This window comes from Typopeltis vanoorti, chromosome 6, assembly GCF_054136105.1.
Source record: "Typopeltis vanoorti isolate ZY-2024b chromosome 6, IOZ_Tvanoo_1.0, whole genome shotgun sequence".
Taxonomy (NCBI): domain Eukaryota; kingdom Metazoa; phylum Arthropoda; class Arachnida; order Uropygi; family Thelyphonidae; genus Typopeltis; species Typopeltis vanoorti.
In genome coordinates, this window is record NC_143554.1 from 149730892 (window position 1) to 149744417 (window position 13526).

General features: G+C 38.1%; 1 protein-coding gene across 1 annotated transcript in view; it reads left to right on the top strand.

The window, feature by feature from the left end:
• The window catches only part of LOC150106096 (uncharacterized), a 138891-nt gene that overhangs the window by 35781 nt on the left and 89584 nt on the right, over positions 1-13526 (top strand). The window lies entirely within an intron of this gene.

A 13526-nucleotide genomic window follows, 5' to 3' on the forward strand; every position in this document is an offset into this window, starting at 1 on the left:
ACTCTTTCTCGACTATTTGTCGTAAAGTGAAGATCTGATCCTGATAGCCTCTATTTGGCCTGAATCCAGCTTGTTCTTCACCAAGCTTTTCTTCCACAATTCTTTTCAACCGTTTCTCAAGTACACTTGCATAGATCTTGCCAGGAACACTCAGTAGGGAAATACCTCTGTAATTCTCACATTCAGTTTTATTTCCCTTTTTATATATGGGTACTATGAGAACTCTACTCCAATCATCTGGAATTCATCCCTCTGTCCAGGCTTTCTGAACTATGCAGTGCAGCCACTGTAAGACTCTTATACCACCATACTTCAGCATTTCTGGTCGAATATCATCTACTCCTGCTGCCTTTCCACGTTTCAAGCCTTTGATGGCTTTTTCTACTTCAAGTATGGATATATATTCCTGATTGCATGCCTGGTCAGTGTTTTTTACCACTGTGCTGTCATCCCTACTTGTTTCATTTAGCAGTTTTTCAAAGTAATTACTCCATACTTGAAGGATATCTTTTTCTCCCGTTTTTCATGTCACCTTTATCATCTCTAACTCCTTTTACAGCACTCTTTCCTCCATCCTAAGCTTCTTCAACAACCTCCAGAATGTTTTGCCACCTCCTTGAATTTTCTATATTCTTGCCAAAGTCCTCCCATGACTTTTGTTTAGCTAGTTTTACAGAGTGTTTAGCATTCTTGCATTTGTCTCTATATTCTCTAAGAGCACAAGCTGACTTATTTGACAGGAACTTTTGATATGCTTTCTTCTTTTCCTTCACTGCCTCTTTAACTTCCTGTGTCCACCAGGTAGGTCTGATTTTTTAATTTTGTACATTGATTTATTACTGTGGACGAGACTTGGATTCACCATTACACCAGAATTCAAACAGCAGTCAAAACAGTGGACAGAAGCCGGGTGTTCAGCAGGAAACGTCATGGCATTGGTGTTTTGGGATGCTAAAGCCATTTTGTTTATTAATGATCTTGAAAAGGGTAAAACAGTGACCAGTGAATATTATTCTGATGTTTTAACCAGACTAGACAAAAAAATTCATGAGAAAAGAGCCAGTTTGCAGAAGAAAAAAAAAATCAACTTTCATCAGGATAATGCACTTGCCCACAAAGGTATTTTGGCAATGGGAAAATTTAAGGGATTTGCACTATGAATTTTTGGAACATCCACCCGATTCTGCAGATTTGGCTCCCTCTGACTTCTATCTCTTCCCAAAACTAAAAATCTTCCTCACTGGTCAGCATTTTTCTTCGAATCAAGAGATGATTGCAGCTGTACAGGGGTATTTTGAAGATCTTACTACCACTATAGGGAATGGGATAATGGCACTGGAGCATTGTTGGAATAAATGTATTAGTCTTAAGGGAGATTATGTTGAAAAATAAAAATAATTTATGAATTTGTTTTTTCATTGTTAGGCTGAGAACCTTTTAGACCACCCTCGTGTGTGTGTGTGTGTGTGTGTGTGTGTGTGTGTGTGTGTGTGTGTGATATTATTTAATGACTGAATTCTGAGATAATAGAGAAACAAGTAAATTTAATATAACCACACAACTTGTTTCTCTATTATCTCAGAATTCAATCATTAAATAATATTAAACATGTCTAGAAATTGGGGCGATCAAATGATGGGATAACCAAAAACATGATTATGATTAAAAGAAGATGGATAACATCAGTACAGCAATGTCCAACTTTTCAAGGAGCGGATATAGACTCGGACCATAGTTTAGTAATTGCAAATATCAAGATGAAATTAAAAAAGAAATATAAACCCCAACATTAGAATAGAAGAGATACAGCATGAATAAGTGAAGCAGAAATAGGAAGAAGGTACAGAACAGTGTTAGAAGAGAAACTTAAAAGTGTGGAGAAAGAAAAAAAACTCTAATTTAAGAGTGAAAAGAGTAATGAAGGTGATAGAAGATGCAGTTGAAGAAACAGTACCAGAAGAAGAGAAGATCAAGAAGAAATGGATTACACAAGAAACACTTAAGTTAGTACAGGAGAAAAGAATGTTGAAGATAAGAAGGGATACATCAGAACAAATAGAAGAGCAATATAGAAGAAAGTGTAATGAATTGAAGAAGGCAGAATGGATAAGATGAAATGGTTAGAAGCCCAATGAAATAATACAGAACAGCACTATGGAGAGCATAGAACTAAGGAGGTGTATAAAATGATCAGAACCATTAATAAAAGATGGCAACCAAAACAGATCACAATTAAAGATGAAAAATGCAAAGTATTGATGAATAAAGAAAAAATTGTACAGTGGTGGACAAGATACTGTAGTGAGTTATATGAAGAAAAACTAGATTCAGATAGCGTTGGGAAACTGACTGAAGAATTGAAGCAGATATCACCACCAGGTAATGAGCATGATATGGACATTTTAAGAGGAGAGGTAGAAAAAGCAATAGGACAGCTAAAACACAACAAGAGTCCTGGTAATGATAACATTACTGGAGAAATGATTAAATATGGTGGTGAAAGTATGGTTACAGAAATGCACCAACTATGTAATATGGTATGGAAAGAAGCGAAATGCCAGAGTAGTGGGTGAAATCAATATTAGTAACATTATACAAGAAAGGAAATAAGCTAGAATGTAAAAATTATAGAACAGTTGCCTTGATAAGTCACCTTGGTAAAGTGATGATGATCATATTGACAGAAAGATTGAGAACACAATTGGAAGCATACCTTGCAGATGAGCAAGCAGGATTTAGGAAGATAGAACTACAATTCAACAGATTTTGACAATGAGGTTAATAGCAGAGAAAGCTAGGAGAAAAAACAAAAACATATATACTTGCTTTGTTGATTTTCAGAAAGCATTTGACAGTATTGACCAGAAAGTGACATTAGCAGTTCTGGAATCCTATGGAATTGATAAAAAAAAAAAAAAAACTAATAGCTATATTAAAAGATGTTTATCAGAATGCAGTTGCAGTGGTTAGAATAGGTGATGGTTTGTGGAAATGGTTTAAAACAAGCAGAGGTACCAGACAGGGAGACCCAATATCACCAAGCATTTTCATCACACATTTAGAAAGAGCAATGGAGGATAAAATGAAAGAAGATGCCAAAGGAATATCTGTACATGGAATGAGAATTAACAATCTGAGATTTGCAGATGACATTGTTATTATTGAAGAAGACAAAAGAGAACTACAAAAAAAAACACTGAAACTGTTAAATGAGGAAGGGAAGATATTGGGACTTGTTATGAACTTTGAAAAAACAAAGACAATGGTATTTGGTGAGAAGAACATGAAACAAAAGATACAAGTGGATGGAACTGATATAGAAAATGTAGAACAATTCACATATTTGGGAAGTAAACTGACATATGACTTGGACCGTAAAAAAGAAATAAAGATCAGGATTGCAAAAGGAAGAACAAATCTGAAGGCCATAGATAACATTTGGAAAAGTAAAGTGATCAGTCTGCAAACAAAACTAAGAGTATTGGAAACATGCATCTTCAGCAGTGTACTGTACGGATCTGAAACTTGGGTAATAAATAAGGAATTGAGAAAAAGAATTTTGGCATTTGAAAGAACTTGTTACAGGAAGATTCTAAGAAAAGATGGGTACAGAAATCACCAATGAAGAGCTCTATCAGAAGATACAACCAAAACAGAATCTAATGCAGAAGATTATAAAATGGAAGCTGCAGTTATTTAGACATATCTATAGAATGAGTGAAGACCGGAAGATAAAGACATTTATCTTTGGTATTTTGGATGGTTTAAACAGAAGAGGTAGACCATACAGAGAATGGATAGACGATATAAAAGACTGGTGTGGAATGGGTGTACAAAAACTGTGACACTGTGCACTGGACAAAGAAGGGTGGAAGAAGATAGTGAAACAGGCATCAGACATCAACGGGCACTGAGCCCATGGTTCGTGATGATGTCTAGAAAACAGAGTCAATTTGCTTACCAATAATGCGTGTGTGCGTGTAAAAATGTTTCTTGTATTTTTAACATATTTGAGTTGGCCGAGTGGGTTAGCATACCCACTCTCTTGAATTTAAATACTGCATTTTTGATATCTTTCATAATTAACTATGATATAATCCTTAAGTGCTTAATATGCATGCATGACCTTTGGATAATATGGTTTTTATTCTGTGTATTCCATATTACATGAAAGGAAGCATGATGCTCAATTTCATTTCATCTCCCACATCTTTAATTTTGTCCAATCTCATTCTTCCCTTGCTGTGCAGTGTTTCATAATAAGTCCTTCAGATTCATTAGCAGATGACGAGTATATTTCAGATATTTGATTATCAATTTGTTCCAATGATCTCCAGTTGGAGAGCGATCATGTTGTCTTGATATTGCAAGATATTCAGAATTTTCAGTTAAAAAAAGATGTGTGGAATTAAAAAGCTGGTAATTATGTCAAATTGAGGAGACAGCTTAGAGTGAAAGGTGATCAGCAAGCTCATAAGCATTGCAAAGCCCAGGCAGAAAGGGCAAATAGTATTAAGAAAAGTCCCACTAAGCTAATTTTCAGAGAATACTAGCCGAAGGTGCACACATCCCCCCCCCAAAAAAAAAAACAAACTATGGAGGATGACTGAGTGCTGATGGTAAGAAGGTAACAGAAGCAAATGAAATAGCTTGGTGATAATTTTGCAAGGATTTACTATCCAGGTGGAGATATTGCAATGGAATATTGCAGTGATGTGAGAATAAAGCTAGATGTATTAGAGATTGAACCTTAATGAAAATACAGCCATGAGATTGGATGGGATATCAGCTCGGGCATTAAGAGAATGTACAAGGCAATTAGCAGTTCCTCTGTCAAGATGCTTTAATTTTAACTTCACTTCCAGGAAGATGTCAGTGGAGTGCAGAAAGAGGACAAAATAGTCTCACTGCATGAAATATGCTGCAGGGTAGAGATAGCAAATTAATAGTCCAATCCTTATTTCATGTTCAATGGTTAGGGCATTAGAAGTTAGTATAAAGCAAAATTCAGAACTGGATGGACATGAACATGATCCTCTAGAGGAACAACATTTTGTGAATGGCAATTCTTGACTTAGTAATTCATTCACTTTTCATAATTAAATGATGAGATGGATATAGGAAACAGCTACAGTGATATTTCAGGACTTAGCAAAGGCATCTAGCAGGATACCAAATGGAACTCTATCCCATGAATGGGTGCAAATGGGAATGGATATGATGCTAGTGATAAGATGTAGCTGATAAAGAGATTTAAAAGAATGGTATATGGACAAACTGAATCCAAAAGAAGGAAATGGTGTACCATAGACCTCAGTCTGTTGCAGTTTAATTCCTATATCAATGATGTAGGAATTAAACTGCAAGTTCCTACATCATTGATGGAATTTCAGTGCAGTTCTATCAGTGGCAGGAATTTGGGAGTAAGAAGGATAAGGAGTTGAAGTTTAGAGGGCATATTGCAAAGGCAGCCAAAATAGTGTACTTTGTTGTTGAAGAGCATACTGATAATCAGGAATAGGAAGGTTATTTCCTTTGTATGGCTTTAATAAGGCCATATCTAAATGAATAGAATGGCTTATGTCTTGGCAGTACATGACAGTTTATTTAATGGTATTAATTCACAACACAGTATATAAGAAAATAAGTTATTTTTTTAACTTATTTGCTAATATTTTGTCACAGTACACAAAACCACAATGTTGTATAACAGTGGGACTAATTTAAAAAAAAATGTAATGGAAAATGCAAGGAACTTTAGTTCTAAATGGCACAATTTATTGTTGGATAAAGAGAGAGAGATAAACAAGTGCTGATTCCAAAACAATCTCTCGGACTTATGACTTCTGTATATTGAAAGTTTATTTTTCACTTGGTTAGAGTATAATAAATTTAGTTTAATCCTTTATCCAAGTGTGAGCAAACAAATTTGCGCCTGAAAGTATCTTCAGGACTGGGGTAAGGTGGTACAACACCATATAGGGGGACAACTCCTATAGGGGGAGATGACCTGCGAATGCTTCTGCCTGCTATCTCAGCTTGGGCCTGGCTCCCACTGAAGAGACCTCAATAAAGGTCGAAACTAGTCTGGGTAGTGGCCCTTCCCTTAATGCATAACATTAGACATATCTGCGAGGAGATGTGTTTTGCATTATAGGAGATACTGAGACAGGAGTGTTGGTAGCTTGCTCCACCTTTGCAACGAGTTGCCCTGGTGTACCACCTTACCCCAGTCCTGAAGATACTTTCAGGCGCAAACTTTGTTTGCTCACACTTGGATAAAGGATTAAACTGAATTTATTAGACTTCTGTATAGTATAGTCCGACCACAGAAGCGAGAGCTGTCATTGGCAGACTGCCAAGAAGAGTCAATTCATGTTGAGGGGAAGAAAGAAATAAGGCAATGTATGAATTGGTCACTAACATGCAAAATCACGTACTTATGTAAACATTTTCGAACTGTTATACAAGCAAAATAGTTATTATTTTAAAAACTACAATGATCATAAAAGAGAAGTTAATTTTCCGACATGTAATAATAAACACTCATCCCACAATACGGATTGATTACTCTATTATCAGAATGGATTCTCCTTCTTTTGACATGCGCAGAGGTGTTGAAGGGTCTCGTATCTTTGGGCGTACTATACTTCTGTTTTCTTCTATCTGATCCTGTGTGAAAGGGGTATCCAAGGCATAGTTTGCTAGTCCCAACATGCCATAACGATAGTGACAAATGTATTTTTTATGTTCTCCAGGGTGGATGTCAACAATTCTTCCTGTCTGTCCATAGTAAGCCAGGTTACAAGTACATGGCATTTCATATACTCCTGGAGATGATAAAAGAAAGAATTTATCCTCTTTCCTTTATCATCTCCAGGATGAATGGATGAGAATTGCCAATTTGACATATAGTAATTTGGTGTAGAGCTGATATTTATTAAACAATATTGTTCTCGGATCTGGTCCCCAGAATTTGAAGGGTATAAATTAACTGTGGAAAGGGTACAAAGGTTGGTAACAAAGATGGTGTCAGGACTGTGCAATGTTAGTTATGAGGATCAGCTGAAGGAGTGTGGACTGCAGAGTTTGGTGGATAGAAGAAGGAGAGGTAATATGATTGAGACTTTTAAACTGTTGAGAGGCGGTTACAGGATTGACACTGGGGAGTTCTTTCGCTTGGTTGAACAGCAGGAAGGAGTCGTGACAAGGTGCCATCCCTGGAAGTTACGAAAAGAAACTGTGAGAAAGAGGGTGAGGAGTGGTGCATGGAGGGTGGTTGAACCATGGAATGCATTGCCTAATAGTGGTGAGAGCGAGAACGGTCAATGCATTTATGGAGTGGTATGATAAATTTTGTGTTTCCTAGGAGGGACCGACCTCCTTAGTTGAGTATTGATAGACTTGTATTTCTTAGAAAGGACCTTCCTTGATGAGTCTTTTGACTCCATGGAGGCCTGAATAATAATAATAATATCTTTTCAGATGTGCCCTTCAAGGCACATCTGAAAAAATATCTAAGGAATGGTGAAAGTTTTGTTGTAGTCTTGTATATCAGGTAATGTAGAAAATTTCTAGGAGGACATTTAGTATTTTTTTGGGTGATTATAGCCATTGGCTAAAAAAGTGGGACACAAGTGAGTTCAGTCATAAGGGGATTGTCATTGGAGCAGATGGTCTGTCTCTCTGAGTTAGTGTTTTAAGGAAGGATACCATATTTTTCATCTGGATGGTGGTATAATTGTTTGTACAGATATCTTCCTTTATGTGTAGATTTTTTATAAACAGAAAGATAATAATGAACCATCAAGAAGGTTATGTGACTAGTATATCTAAGAAGAGCAGAAAGTCATTCATTCTCTGTTCCATTGTGAAGTGCATTTTACGGTGTTGGCTCTTTAAATGTACTGAAAATGTGTATCTAATGTGTCTGTATCATGCAGCCAAATAGTAAACACATCATCAAACACCACCTTTACATGCAAAATAACTGCATGTACTGTAAATTTAAATAATTCAAATATATGTTGGAGGAAATGTAACTTTAGCAAATCTAGGGTTTCAGCTAATTGAACATTGGTAAATAGTGAAGTGTTACGTCTTTGCAATGATTCTGTAATGTCTTTACTTTCTCTTTAATTTTATATCTTCTGGTTACATGTACCAGAAATCAGTCTCTGACAAATTATTTTTAGATCGACTGTGCCAGCCAGTAACTAGTTCCTGATACTTAGGTACACCCCACTCGACAATTTTATTGAGCATAGGGATCACATGGTGTGCAGTCATGGCTCCCCTCTCTACCTAATATAAAATGTCCCCCCCCCCACTTACATAAGTCCGAACTTTTCTAAGTGTTAATTCAGTCTCAAACAACAGAACTCACAAGCTTTGATTTTAAAGAATACATTTAATTGAACTAAAAATCATATACAGAAATCATGTAATAACAATATAGAAAAATACAAGTTCATGCACAAATACTCGTGCTACTGCAATAAACTTGCTCAATTATCCTAAGCGTTAAAATCACTCTCACATACTTCTTAATATACAAGCGCATATGATTATATGCGCTTGTATATTTACACAAGCTATAGGCTTAATATAAAGAACGGTGCCTTCGCACATTTATCACATATAACGAATCATCTCATAATTGTCCTATTATAGTGTCTCTCATACACAGAAGTTTAAGCTACAGGAAGGTCTTATCACAGACAATTAGTCCCAAAGCGGATCACCTAGTTGGGTTGAGCAGGGCTATGCTTAAAGTTCTTCTTTTCGTTTCCTCTGGTTCTATAATACTTGATATATATATATATATATATATATATATATATAAGGTAAAAGATATGCACCCTACTGGCTATTTTCCTTAGTGAAGTGATCCCTTTGCTTCAGTTCCGGGTTTTCCTCGGACGTGGCAAGATTCCCTTGTCGCTCCGCTATCTCTTTTCTTTCTTTTCGAAGGATCCCCTTCGCTATCTCCTGACATTGGCATGGTTCACCAATGGCTCTGTCTGCTGTTCTCCTGATGTTCTGTCGGATGTCTTGTACACATCAGGTCCCACAGCAACGTGGAAAGTTGCTGGATACTGGGGACAAGCTTCCTCAGCCCTCACGGCCTTTGAACAGGAACACAGGAAAAAATGCAGGAACAAGAGAGTGTTTAAAGTGCACGTCGCTCCGTATATCTCATCAGCAAGCGCCCTCTCCCTCTGTCTTCGTCACTCACTTAGCCATCTCTGATTCGTCAGGTGCCAATGATGTCATATCCTTTTCTTAACAGCTCTCTTGACGAAACTGTTATGGCAGGGGTTACCGGATGACTATGCGGGTTTTCTGCTGTGTCACTGTGGACTACTACGTAGTGATCTGACCTTCTGTTGATTGGTTAACATAATTCTGAATTGTTTAACATAATTTTCCCTATATTGGGCATGATTCTAAAACAGTATTTGGACTACTTTACAACAATATTATTAATTAAGTTGATATACCTTTAGATTACAATTTATTTATTACTTCTTTACCCCTGATCTTGAGAGTATAAGCATGTCTTTATCTTAAGTCACTAATTTCTCATGTTGGGTCTGAACCAAATGGCTGACGGATAGTTGATCAGTTATTTCCGACACAACAGAAGTATTTCAAATTTAATCCTTGTCTGAATTATTTAAGATATGGTTTTTAATATACTGATAATATGGTAATAAACTGACACCCCATTCATTTGCCCATCTATCTAGCTTATTCAAATCCTCTTGCAGGGCTACCACATCTGCACTATTACTAATAGCCCTTCCCAGCTTTGCATCTTCCGCAATCCATGGACAATGTCATTGGTATAAAGGTTAAATAATACAGGTCCCAGTACTGAGCCCTGTAGAACCCCACTTGTAACCTTCTGCCTCTTTGATATTGCTCCACCATACACAACTCTCTGATACCTATCAGACAGCCAATCCTGAATCCAGTTCACCAATCTGACATCCAGACCCATGTGCTGCAACTTGAATATCAGCTTATCGTGTGGCACCCTGTCAATTGCCTTTGCTAAGTCTAGGAAAATGGCAGTATTTGCCTTCCCCTCATCTAATGCTCTTGTAACTTTATCATAAAAGGCTAGCATATTGCTAAAACAAGAGTACCCCTTCACAAATCCCTGTTGACTCTCACAGATAACATTACCCTCATCTGCCCAATGTTGTATATGGTCCCTCACTACTTTCTTCAAGATCTTACTAACTACTGATGACACACAAACTGGCCTATAATTAGACACTTCCAGTCTGCTACCATCCTTATGCAATGGCACTATCTTACCTTTCTTCCATTCCATGGGCACCTTTCCCGCACACAGACTTTCATTGAAAAGCCAGGTCAAAGGCACTGTTCCTTAGCACATTCTCTCAAAACCTGTGGTGAAATACCATCCAATCCCACAGCTTTACTGACATCCAGAGTACTCAGTATGTTGGACACACTCTCCTCCTGCACCTCTAAACCTCAAACCTGTCCTATCCCTCTAGTATTCAAATTGACACCTTCAGGATGAAATACTCCAATAAAGTGTTCATTGAACAATTCCACTATGTCCTCTGCATCAGTCACACTATCCCGTTTTTATCCCACAATGTCATTCTTCCACAGTTATTTTTCCTCCTACTGGCCACATAGCTAAAAAATTTCCTAGGATTTTCCTTGGATCTAATGGCCAATCTTTTCTCATATTTCAGTTTCGCCTTCCTTACCATACTAGTCACTCTCCTAGCCTGTGTCTTGTATTCTTCATGCATCTTCTCTTCACCTGTCTCCTTATGTCTTCCATAGCCTCTTTTTCGTGCAGTTCATGTTTATTATTGTTTGTCATTCACTTTATTCCAAATTGTGTCCTCTTCTTCACTCGTGGAATACAGCTTACCATTGCTGCTAACAAATATTCCTTCACAATTTCCCAATCACTAACGATATCCTGGCCTTCCAATTCTTCCTCCACGAAACTTTCCCAAGTTATTAGATATATGAAGAGCCAAAGGCTTCAATTCCGCGACGTATGACTTGTTTAAGTTAAGGGATATAACATCCCATATCGTTTCTTAGCCGAATAAGAAACTCAGAGTTTCATGCCGAATATAGTAGAAACTATATAAAGTTCGGCGATTCCAAGCGTAAGCAAATACCTGGATACTGCAGCAACTGACCCTTAAGGTAGTGCAAGCTGAGGCAACTCATGTCAAAGGTGGAGCAAGCTCTGATCACTATTCTTGATATTTACCCATAATGTGGACTTAGCTCCTAGGAGCTGTATTACTGTCCTACATTATGAGTGTCCTACATTATTATACATTATTATTATCCTACATTATTACTGTCCTACATTCTTCTTTCCCAAGTTGATGTCTAAGACTATTATAATCACCTGGCTTTATAATTCCACATATGTTCCCTTCTCTTTGATTGTGTCTATTCATTTTCCAAGTCAAAACCATATGGTCACTCTCTTCAACTGGTGGCAGAGATGTCATCTCAGTTATTATCAACTCTTCTGATGCTATAATCAAATCCAAAACTCTTGAACCTCTTGTTCTCTCTGTTACATGTTGCCTAAGAAATTTGTCCCTCAAGAATTCTAGAAATTCCATTCCCTTATTGCTACATGCATCTTCCTCTCCCCAATTTATACTGCTTTAGTTAAAATCTCCCAAAACAATCGTTCTTCTTGCACTTGCCATGCTCAACTGTCTCAACATCTCCTGGTCCCCACCCTCTGTGTTCTTTGGTCTGTAGCAACACCCCACTAAATATCCTGTCTTGCCCACCTCCACCTCACACCATATGCTTTCACAATCATTAGTGTCACAGCATTCCAAAGCCTCCACTCTTAGAGGACATAGGTCATCACTTATCATGAGCAGTACTCCACCACAACACTTACCCTTCCTATCCTGCCGAAAAATGCTATACCCAGCAACTTCTATTCCTGTTGTTATATCCTCTTCTGTCAACCACATCTCGGTGATCCCAATAATCTTTGGACAGGCTGATGCTATCAGTGCCACCAATTCCTCTCCCTTATTCCGAATACTCCTGCCATTAGTATAAAGCATAAAAATGCCATTGTTTCTATACTCAGCATTATACCCTCTAGACTCCACTGGACTCAGCATTACCTGATGTCGTCCCCCTTCTCCCAAGTATCCATTCCCACAAGAGGCCACCATCCACACTAGGACACACTGACTCATTCACAACAGCAATCTCTCCAGATGCCTACGTCCTTCCTCATTCAAATGCAAGCGGTTACTCGCATACAATACTTCTCTGCTCTCTAACGCACTCCAAGCATCCACATATTCGAATCCTCTCTTCTGACACATTCTCGGTCTTCTGCTCAGCTCAACATTATCATACCTAGGCAACACACACACACACTGTCTTTCCTCTCTGTGTCATCTTTTGTACAGCCTCAAGCAAGAATCTCATATCTCTCGCTGCCCTGTTTACACCACCACTCAAGTCATTTGTTCCTGCCATCACAATCATCTCATCCACCCTTTCACCTCTCTTAAATGTGATAGCCACACTTTCCATCATTCCTCCTGGCAAGCACTGCTCACTCATCCTATCTTGAACACCACGGATCATTGAGTCCCCATACATTACACCTCTTACCATCCTATTCCTCAATTGCTCACATGCATCCCTCACTCTCTCTCCTATAACAGTTTCTCTCTGTGCTCCCCTACTTATCTGCCTTCCTGACATCACTCTATTCCTTGTCCCTGTACTCCCTTGCATTCCTCTCATTCACTCTCTCTCTCCTGCTGTTTCCATTCTTTCCTCTTCTATCATTCCTATATCTGACACTCACTCCCTCTCTGCCACTTATCCTATTCTCACCTCTTCTATCATTTATACAACTCTCTCTCTTCTACTGTTCCCATTCTTTCCTCTTCTATCACTCCCATGACTCTCTCTCATTCCCTCTCTTATGCTGTTCTTATTCTCTCTTCTACCATTCCCATAACTCTCTCTCATTCCCTCTCCTCTTCTCTCATTCCCATAACTCTCTCTCACTCCTCCTCTGATTTGCCTTTCATTAGTCTCTTTTCCATTCACCTAATCTCATCTCATTCCCCAGACATTCCATCTGCTCTTTCAGCTTGTCTATCTCTCTCTCTCTCTCTCTCTCTCTGTAAGTCAGCCACTCTTGCTTGCCATTCATCCTCCCAATTGAGACTATCTCCTAAAACTTCGGAATCAATGTAAAATCTATGAAATAATTTTGGATCTAAGATCCACTTTGCCTATGTAATTTTACATCGCCAAAATGAAGCTATATGGGTCTATTCTTTTAGTAATAGACAATTCGGCTGAACCCAGAGGTAGTCCAACACCAAGGCAACTCATTGCAAAGATGGAAAAGTTACACTCACACACCTTGCAACCTTTCAGAAATCAGGAATATCTGGAATTGTGCACTAGTCTGAAAAGCTATTGGTTATTGAACACAAGTACTG